Source organism: Bubalus kerabau, chromosome 12 (assembly GCF_029407905.1).
Source record: "Bubalus kerabau isolate K-KA32 ecotype Philippines breed swamp buffalo chromosome 12, PCC_UOA_SB_1v2, whole genome shotgun sequence".
Lineage (NCBI taxonomy): Eukaryota > Metazoa > Chordata > Mammalia > Artiodactyla > Bovidae > Bubalus > Bubalus kerabau.
Window position 1 is genome coordinate 56,779,456 of NC_073635.1, and position 10,528 is coordinate 56,789,983.

At 37.8% G+C, this 10,528-nt stretch overlaps 1 long non-coding RNA gene across 2 annotated transcripts in view; it reads right to left on the reverse strand.

Annotated features, from left to right (window-relative positions):
• Positions 1-9,730, reverse strand: part of LOC129624606 (uncharacterized) — an 89,855-nt gene extending 80,125 nt beyond the window's left edge. The window contains exon 1 of one of the 2 annotated variants that reach the window (XR_008701058.1): positions 9,324-9,730. This is a non-coding gene — a long non-coding RNA (uncharacterized LOC129624606). Of the gene's footprint in view, positions 1-8,792; positions 9,069-9,323 lie in introns of those variants that run through there. The other variant, XR_008701059.1, reaches the window with a different exon arrangement.
• Between the last annotated feature and the right edge of the window lie 798 nt (positions 9,731-10,528).

Genomic DNA, 10,528 nt, shown 5'->3' on the forward strand with positions numbered 1-10,528 from the left:
TTTTTAATTAATTTATTTTAATTGGAGAATAATTTCTTTACAATATTGTGGTGGTTTTTGCCATACATCAACATGAATCACCCATGAGTGCACATGTGTCTCCTATCGTGAAACCCCTCCCACCTCCCTCCCCACCCCATCCATCTGGGTTGCACCAGAGCACCAGCTTTGAGTCCCCTGTTTCATGCATCCAACTTGCATTGGTCATCTATTTTACATATGGTAATATACATGTTTCAATGCTATTCTCTCAAATCATCCCACTCTTGCCTTCTCCCACATAGTCCAAAAATCTGTTCTTTACATCTGTGTATTTTGCTGCCTTGGATATAGGATTGTCTTTACCATCTTTCTAAATTCCATATATATGCGTTAATATACTGTATTGGTGTTTCTCTTTCTGACTTCACTCTGTATAATAGGTTTCAGTTTCATCCACCTCATTAGAACTGATTCAAATATGTTCTTTTTTATAGCTGAATAATATTCCATTGTGTATATATACCACAACTTCCTTATCCATTGTCTATGGATGGACACAGGAGAAATGGGTTTGATCCCTGGGTCGGGAAGATCCTCTGAAGGAGGAAATAGCAACCTATACCAGTATTCCATGGATTGAAGAACCTGGAAGGCTATAGTCCATGGGGTCGCAAAGAGTTGGACATGACTCAGCAACTGAACACACACACATGGTGGAATCTAAGTATCTCTCCTAAATAGAATTCACCATCCAAGCTATTTCATAACTCCAGGAGAATATTGCAGCCATGAGGGACCATGAGACATGAGAAATTCAACCATAATTAAAAACAATATCAGACTTTTGGTTTCTAGTACAACATGTAAAGTGCTTGAAAGTTGTCATCCTCATCCAGAAGAAAGCTGCACAAACTGAAAATTGACAACTCTTTTTTGTATCTATCAGAGAACTGAGGTCAGGAGTCAAACTATCAATACCACATCAAAAGTAGAAAAAGTAGGTAAACACAGAGAATCAAAAGTATCTGGGAACCAAAGCTGCTGCCCTTGGAGCCAGCAACTGACAGAAATCATTAATGAGTAATTAACTGATGAGGGCCGAGACTGAGAGATTAAAAGCTCCCTGGGGTACAGTCTTAAGGAGACCCCCCAAACCTCTGTTTACTTCCTGCAGTTCCATCTCTCAGAGTAACTATTTGGAAAAAATGCCCCCTGCTTCTGGCACAGGAAGAAGAAATGTAATCATTTGAAAATACTCCTATAGCAGCCTAGTCTCCTAAACAAAGTCCTGTTCCCAGGGGAAACTATTAATATTTTACTAATGTCTAACCAACTTGGATTTTATCAGAGCATGGCCCACCTGGGGGTAGGGAAATTTAACGCCTATCTCTATCCTTTACTAGCCTTCCTTTCTCACATAGAAGTGAGTGGCAGGGGGAAGCTGAGAAGTACTCATGGAGGTAGAGCTCAAGCAGATAGACCCCCTCAAATATGGAAACTTAAACATAGAATTATAGACACTTTCTCTCCTGCCCCACCTCACCACTACATCAACTGTGGTTCTGTGTAATAACAGAAGTTGCCAGTGAAAGAACTGAAGGGCTCAGGTGTTATTTAAGAAATAGTCTCTGGAGAAGCACAACAGGGGAGACAAAAATAAAAACTCTATAAAGATCTCAGCTTCTGACACTGCATCGAGAGAGAACAGCAAACATACTCTGACTCCTGGTCTAACTTATCCCATGAGGTCAGTATTATGCTAATTCCAAAATAAGAGATATATTACAAGAAAGGAAAATTACAGACCAACAAGCTCTCGTGAACATAGACGCAAAAATCCTCATCCAAATAGAAACATTATACACCAGGACTATGTAGAGTTTAATTTCAAGTACATAAATTAGTTTAACATCGTTACTGCATATTTTTATTTCTAGCATTTGCTTTTAATTCTTAGAATTTCCATTTCTCTGCTTACATTACCCATTTGTTCCTGCATCTTGTACACTTTTTCCATGAGAGCCTTTAACAAGTTGATTATGGTTTTTAACTATAGATTATAGATTCCTGGTCTGATAATTCTCAAATTTCTGCTGTATTTGAGTCTAGTTCTGATGCACGCTTTATGTCTTCAAACAGTGCTTTTTTGTCTTAGTATGTCTTGTAATTTTTGCTGAATGCTGGAATATTTTGGGTAAACAGAACAGAGGTAAATGGGTCTTTATTGTGGGTTTTTGTGTTTACCTGGCTAGGAGTTAGGCTGTATTTACTGTTTGCTATAATTGTAGATGTCAGAGACTAAACCGTCCTCTGATGTACCTGTTTTGGCTGTTTTTTTCTGTTTTTGAGTTTCCCTGAAATTTCTCCTTAAGGTTTGAGACAAAAGTTAGTTTTGTTATATTTTCCTCCTATTATATAGGACCACTACTGATATGCTTTACAGCCCTTTAATTAGGTCTTAGTCTTTCTTAGTGAGCCTAAGCCCTGGACTGTGACCTTCATAACTGTTTCCCAGTTTATCTGTTCTCTTCCTCCCTTAGGTGTTATAGGAAAGCCAGCAGGTGATGTGGGTGAGTATTTTCTTCTCCCACATATGGAGAGCTAAAGGGGACTAGAGTTATCAACTTCTCTCCTCCCAGATCAGTTAGACAACAAACCCCCACAAGAAAAGTTGAAAGTGAAAGTGAAGTCGCTCAGTCATTTCCCACTCTTTGCCACTGCATGGATTGTAACCTACCAGGCTCCTCCATCCATGGGATTTTCCAGACAAGAATACTGAGTGGGGTGCCATTTCCCTGTTAGGGTCTGGTAAAATAGTGCCCTTGAGGGTTGTCTTGAAGAAAGGAGAGAATGCTCTGGATGCATTTTATTTATTGGCTATATTCCTTGTGTTGTACAATATATTCTTGTAATTTATTTATTTCATTTATTTACTTGGCCTTGCTGCATGGCTTTTGGGATCTTATTTCCCTGAGCAGGGATCAAATCTGTGACTCCTGAAGTGGAAGTGTGGCATCTTAACCACTGGAGTGCCAGGGAGGCCCCCTGAATGCAATTTAAATGGCTGCTTTTTCCCTCCCCCCTGCCAAAAGAATATGTACTTTCTCCAATCTTCACTCTTGTAACCTGGTAGTCCTCCCATTCTTAAGATGTAAACCTTATCAAAGTATAGGGGGCCCCCTGAGACTAGCCCCACCTATGGAATTTTTTTTGTTTGTTTGTTTTCTGAATGTTGAGCTTTTTTATTTTATTTTATTTTATTTTAAAACTTTACATAACTATATTAGTTTTGCCAAATATCAAAATGAATCCGCCACAGGTATACATGTGTTCCCCATCCTGAACCCTCCTCCCTCCTCCCTCCCCATACCATCCCTCATCTATGGAATTTTAACTCTCACACTTGTCTGCACTAAGTCACCAGCAGTATGACCATTATTATTATTTTTTCTACCCAGCTCTTGGTCTTTCTAATTTTTCAGGCAGCAATTTTTCCTGTCTCCTCAATTCTCTGAGGAATCTAAGAACAATTGTTGATTTTCAGCTTGTTTAGCTTTTTTCTGGTCATGTGGATAGGGTGTAAGCATTTTAAGCCTCTTAACATGTTGGACCAGACCAGAAACTGGAAGTCATATCATTTTTATTTAGAGATTTATAGAAAGTAAAATGTAAATTAGAGTTATATTTGAATTAATGATGGATAATTTTTCCAACAGAAGATACTCTGCTTTAAAACGTTCAGTGACAATCATAACTACACACAAACACAAAAATACACTGTAGAAAAATCCCCTATCGCAATTAAATGAGATTTAAGAATATCAATGACAGACTTAAAATACAAAAATCTTTCAAAAACTGAAAAACTGCAAGCACTTGCAAAGAAATGAGAACTATATAAATATCACATTTTTAGGAGCAAACCAAGATGTACAAAGATAATGAGTAATAGAGTAAAGGTGTTGCAGAAAAACAACTTAGAGCATATAATTTTAATGCCAGCTAAAATATCATCTAAATGCCAAGAAAATAAACATACTCTCAGGCAACCATAGGTAATGTATCAGAGAACTTCTCAGGAAACACCTTCAGAGAAGTAGTGCATCAATATGAGGAATGAATTCACAAAAACTAAGTATGAGTCACATTTAAGTAAATAACAGTAAATGTCATAGCTGCCCAAACAAACCACTATTAAAAACAAAATGCAATATTAAACATATATACAAAGTCACACTGAAATGGCAAGAAATTATGAAAAATAGAGGCCAATGTGGTTAAGGAAATCCTGTTTCTTTTAAGGAAAATATAAAATACCTTTAAAAATACACACACACACACACACACACATAAAATATGTATAGATAAGGCTCTCTCTTGTTTATGTTTCATAGCAAAAGCCTGTAGCCAGAAGAGCTTCAGGAATATTTCAACTGATCACAAATTGAGGGACCCAGAGAAGCTTCTCTATGGGGTTATAGCAGATCCCCAGAACTTATCCTCAAAGAACATTATCCAAAGCCAAAAAGAGATGAGTTGCCATTTGATACCTATTTAGGAACATTTTCCCTAACACCAACTCCATCTCTACCTTAGTCAAGAGTGTTTACCATGGACAAATCTAAAACAATTGCTGTCAAAGAGAATGGAATTACCATGACTGCTAATCAATATTCAATCAACATTCTGTTCTTAGACTTGGGATAGGATCCATGAAATCCAAATAACTGAACAAAATTAAATGTGCCATGTACTGAGCGTGTTTATCTCAACAAATAGATTGGAACCATCTGGGTATGTGTGCCACAACTAGAGAATCGGCATGATGCAGACCCCATATGCCATGCGCCAACACAACCAAATAAATAAATATTTTTTAAGAAGAAAATAACCACCAAAAAGACCTTTTTTTTTTTCTCTTAAACTATATGAGAAATTTTTCTAGGCAAAAAAAGTAAACATATACTGATGTTAATTTCTGTAACTAGCAACTCCAGGAATGAACACGCTGCCTTCATTACAGAATGGCTCGGTCACTGCCCGTCCCCTGCTGCTGCTGCTGCTGCTGCTCCTGCTAAGGCACTTCATTCGTGTCCGACTCTTAGCTACCCCATGGACTGCAGCCCCCCAGGCTCTTCCGTCCATGGGATTTTCCAGGCAAGAGTACTGGAGTGGGGTGCCATTGCCTTCTCCGTGTCCCCTACTAATTCCTCACAAATATACAGAAGGCAGAGTGACAGGGAAGTGGAAGGTCTCCCTCCCTCCAGCACCACCATGTGCCTGATTTAAGCACATGGCATTAAGCACATGAGATGAGAGTGTAAGGAGCCCAGTCCATTCCTCTACCCCTTGCCTCTAGGTTCCCCCAATAAACCATTCTCACACCGCACCAGGTGTCATTAGCAATGTCAGCCCTGTCCCCTGACCCAGCTCACAGATTATTTCATACCAACGTGAGGATGACCAACAGTAAAGGAAACAGCAAGTCTTGTTTTGCATTATGACTTCAAACCGTAGGAACTGATAGACACAAAGTAAAATAATCAACGAAGATTAAAAATCAAAATGTCATTTATTTGTAATTTAAATGCTAGAAAATAGTCTATTAAACCTTAATTCATCCTTCTGTCATAGGAGCAGAATATTTAATCAAAAGAAGATGGTGTAGTATATTCTAAATACTTTGATGTCACTATTTCTTTGTAAAATATAAATGTCTAAATATACCACTGTAAATCATTTCCTACAACATGATTAAATTGGGACTTTAATGGACAGGATAAGGGCTAAGTAAATACTATTTTCACAAGTTTTTTCCAGTGGCAGCAATAAAGGGAAATGCCAGTCAACATTTTATTTTCATTTTCTAAAATGTTAATGTAATTCTTAAGAATCTGACTTAAATTTTATGGCAAAAATAATATGACAAAATACCAACTGAAAAATATATTTTGCTGAAAATGGAAAAAAATATAGTTTGATAATTGTGTTTCCAAGCCTTCACACTAGTAGGAAGACAGTAAAGCAGTAAAATTAAAATTATGCATTCTAAGTAAACACTTATATTTCAGTTGAACTTATACTGCTTTAATGACTGTGCAGCTTTGGACAAGTTATTTAAAATCTGAATCTCTAAGAATCACATAATAAAGGTAAAAAAAATCTAATCATTGAGTGTATACCCCACTCCAAGAAAGATCCTTTCAAGTACATTACGATTATCATCACCCCCATTTTATATATAAGGAAGCCGAAACACCAAAGAATTTAAAAATTTGTCCAGGACATGGAAGCAACCTAGATGTGCATCAGCAGATGAATGGATAAGAAAGCTGTGGTACATATACACAATGGAGTATTACTCAGCCATTAAAAAGAATGCATTTGAATCAGTTCTAATGAGGTGGATGAAATGGGAGCCTATTATACAGAGTGAAGTAAGCCAGAAAGAAAAACACCAATACAGTATACTAACACATATATATGGAACTTAAAAAGATGGTAACAATAACCCTGTGTATGAGACAGCAAAAGAGACACTGATGTATAGAACAGTCTTTTGGACTCTGTGGGAGAGGGAGAGGGTGGGATGATTTGGGAGAATGGCATTGAAATACGTATAATATCATATATGGAACGAGTTGCCAGCCCAGGTTCGATGCATGAAACTGGATGCTTGGGGCTGGTACACTGGGATGACCCAGAGGGAGGGTATGGGGAGGGAGGAGGGTTCAGGATGGGGAACACATGTATACCTGTGGCAGATTCATTTTGATACATGGCAAAACCAATACAATATTGTAAAGTTAAATAAAATAAAATTAAAAAAAATAAACAAGCTGTAGTTTAAGTTTGCTTCAGCTACTTACAAAGTATATCATTTTGGACATGTTATTTAATGTCAAATGAACTTTTTTTTTAAAAATGTAAACAATGCTATGAAATTCATACCGTACCTAAGGACAACAAATAAAATGATGTGTGAAGAAAAAAATAAAAAAAATAAAAATTTGTGTAAGATTACACAAGTTTTAAATAGCAAAGCTGCAACTCAACTTCAACCAGTTTGACTTCAAAGTCTAGGCTCTAATCCACAGCTACACTGCCTTTTCATAAGATGTAGTAAGATTATTGGGAAAATTAAATAAGATAATGCATCTAAATTGAATGCAGTAATTGCTCAGTGAATTTCAGCTTGCACATTTTTTTTAACAATTAGAATTCTAAATTACTAATATATCACTTCTGCTTTAATGGTGTGCTCAGTGAAATACTGATTCCAGACTCACAATATCTCTAAGATAAATACTTAACATTATAAACATCTTAACAAAACTGAACCTGTTGCTGTGACTTTTGCATTACTGTGGATTCTCCTAGAGCAAGGTGCCAAATATGCTTTTCTCAAGGTTGAACTCATTACGAGCAGGAAATAGGGATGGGAGAGAAAGGTAAAGGTGTGAGCTACTCAGGTGGCAAACAGACCAGGCCTCTGATGGATTTAATATGAAATTAAGGAAGACTGAGGGGTTTAGGAGGTACAGGATACCCAGAGTGAGCATCAGGCTTCTGAGCTGGGCAACTGGATTGTTGGTACAAATAGATTATAATGATGAGTTCAGTTTCAGCTGTCTTGAATATTTTTGTTGTCATTGAGTAGATAAAGGGAAATACTGTGGCACTTGCAAGATTGAATTGTTTGAAGAGCTGGAAGAAAAATGTAATCTTAGAACCAACATATAAGTTACAGGACACTTTAACTAGATCAGAAACTGATATCACTCTGAGTCTCCAAACCAAAGGCTCTTTATCACAGAATATTTAAGAACAAACAATTACCTCGATGTATGTGCTCAGAAGCCTAAAACACTAATCTCTAAGAGTATACTATAATCTCTAATAGAGTAAACTATGGATCAGTGACAGGGATGTGTAAGGCATTTTTAAGATTCTGGAAATTTTATTACTTTTTCACATATAATTTTTTTCATGGGTTGTCAATTTTCTTTCATAAGTAGCAGTAAAACTCTGAAATAATTGCATGCCAACTCACTGCTTCGTTAGAAAGATCAGTGAGGTATATTTAAGAAGTTTTCCCTCTCCAAAGACAATTTTTGAGGTGAGGAAAGTCTTACAGGATAAAACAAACATTGTAAAGATGATATTTTAAAAGATAGTTTCTTTGCTTTTGTTCCTTTAGACTCTAGGATGAAATAGGATCACAAAGTATAAAATGAATATATGTTTTACTTTCCACAATCTACTTTCACACCCATTTTTCTTTGGTGTGAGATTTTTATTCTTCTAATATAGAACTGAATAGGTGTGAATTCCAGCCTGATAGTTGTGTATTCACCTTTCATAAGAGTTTCTATGTGGCAACAGAAAGTATTTGTTTTGGCCTAAGGGCTTTCTAAGTGTTATGAAGGCTTAGAAAAACAAGTTTTCCTGCAAATCTGAGTTTTTGTGTGTTTTTTTTCTTATTGGTTCCCTCAGCCAAATAGTACCCTAACAAACTTTAAAATACCACCAGAGCTATTTTGTAAGCTTTCCCTGCTTCCATGGTGACAAAAGGGGAGGAAGGGAAGAAGCGAGAGAACAAAAAGAAGACTACAGACCACATCAACATTTTTTTTCCTATTTCCAAATACATACCTATAGATTGTACTTAAAAATATATGCTTACGCTTATATGCAGGAAGGGGCTCATGTATTACTTTCATCCTGACACATAATAAATTATCATATAAGTACAGCTTAAAGTAATATTATCTCACATTGTCTATGGGTGTGGGCTGGACACAGCCTACCTGGGTCCTCTGCTGATGGCAGCTGGCCCACATTCTCATCCAGAGACCAGAAGAAGCCTCGCTCAAGATTATTTAGGTGATTGGCAGGCTTTTTTCTTGATTGAGGGATTTGGGTTTTTGCTAGATGTTGGTTAAAAGCTGCCCTTATATCCTGGAAGTCAGTCTCAATTTCTAGAGCCAACCCAGGGTTCCAAACCCAGTGGGCCTTTCTAACACGGTGGCTTCAATAAATGAGTCAGAAGGCAGGGCCTCTGTGGTCTGTGGTCGGCTGGAGCCCTGACCTCTCTAAAAGTTTTACCTTATTAAGCCAGGTTCATGTAGAGTCATCTTTTTCTGATTAACTCAAATCATTTGAGTTGGAACATTAATTATATCTAAAATATCCTTTCATTTTTGCTTTCATTCCTCACCCGCCTGGCTCCAGATGAATATATGAAGCTCCCTACCTCTCCAAAGTTTGAATCATGTATCCATGTTTAAGCGGAACTGTATTTTGTTAAACTAGTTGTTACTGACCGAGGTCCATCCTACCTGATGCGTAGCAAGTCAAAATGAGGCTACGTCCAGGTTTGCAGCCAAGAGGTGGTTTATTTGCAGGGCAGCCAAGCCATGAGACAGGAGAACAAATCTCAATTATTCCTCACCGCAGAAGGTAAGGCGTTCAGGGTATCACAGAGAAAGAATAAAGAATCAGGGCTCTGCAAGGAGGCCTGGGGAGCATGGAGAAAAGTGGACAAACGAGGGTAATCACCGTTCTGCGCAGGCATAGGCCCAATAATTGAGCTACAGGCCTCTGCTGGTTCAAATGTCAAAGCAAGCAGTTGTCAGCACGTGCGCTGTTGAAGGGTCAGTGGTCGCATTCTAGCTACCTGCTTAGCTGCAACCAGACACAGCCTGACTCCAAGTCCTGGGCAAACAGCTCGTTGTTGAGGCCAGGTGCTGCTTGGTAGAATAAGAGTCTTCAGTGGCAATAATTAAAACAACCTTGACAGGTAAAAGTGGTTATAGGTGAAACGGATTTAGCTAATGATTACCCATGTTTTCATAGTCATGTTTTAAAACCATGTTTTGTCATATATATATGTATGTATATATATATATATACGAAAAATGATAAGTTAGAAGTAAATCAGTCAAACTGATTTCAGCTCCATCTGGGATTCCCATAGGAAACTTGAAATTAGTATGAACCAAATTTTCTTGCTTTGAAAACTGATTCCCTTTTTGCAGTTTTCTTTTCTCTCTCTCTCATGTTTTTGGGAGGGGGTCTTCACTTGCAGCATATGGGAACTTGGTTCCCCAGCCAGGGATTGAACTCATACCCTTTGCATTGGAATTTCCAGGTCTTAACTACTGGACTGCCAGGGAGGACCCCATTTGCCATTTTCTACGTTAGTTAATGGTACTAATATCCTTCAGAAACTCAGAGTTACTCTATATTGAATGGATCACTGTACAGTTATAACCTTAATCTTCTTCTAAGTAAGTTGTTCTGAAGTATTAGCTTGTGTGGGCTTGTTAAACAGAGGTTGGTGATCTGTGTTCTCAGTTCCTGACGGAGTAGGTTTGGAGGAGGCTTAAGGATTTCCATTTGTCAAATTTCCAAGTGATGCCAGTGGTGCTGGCGCTGCTGCCAGGACCACAGACCCCTCTGTACTGCCCTGGTCCAAGAGAGTCCTTCTGCACAAGTTGCTTCACTAATTGTCACAGTCACATGAATTCTTGGATTAATTTCT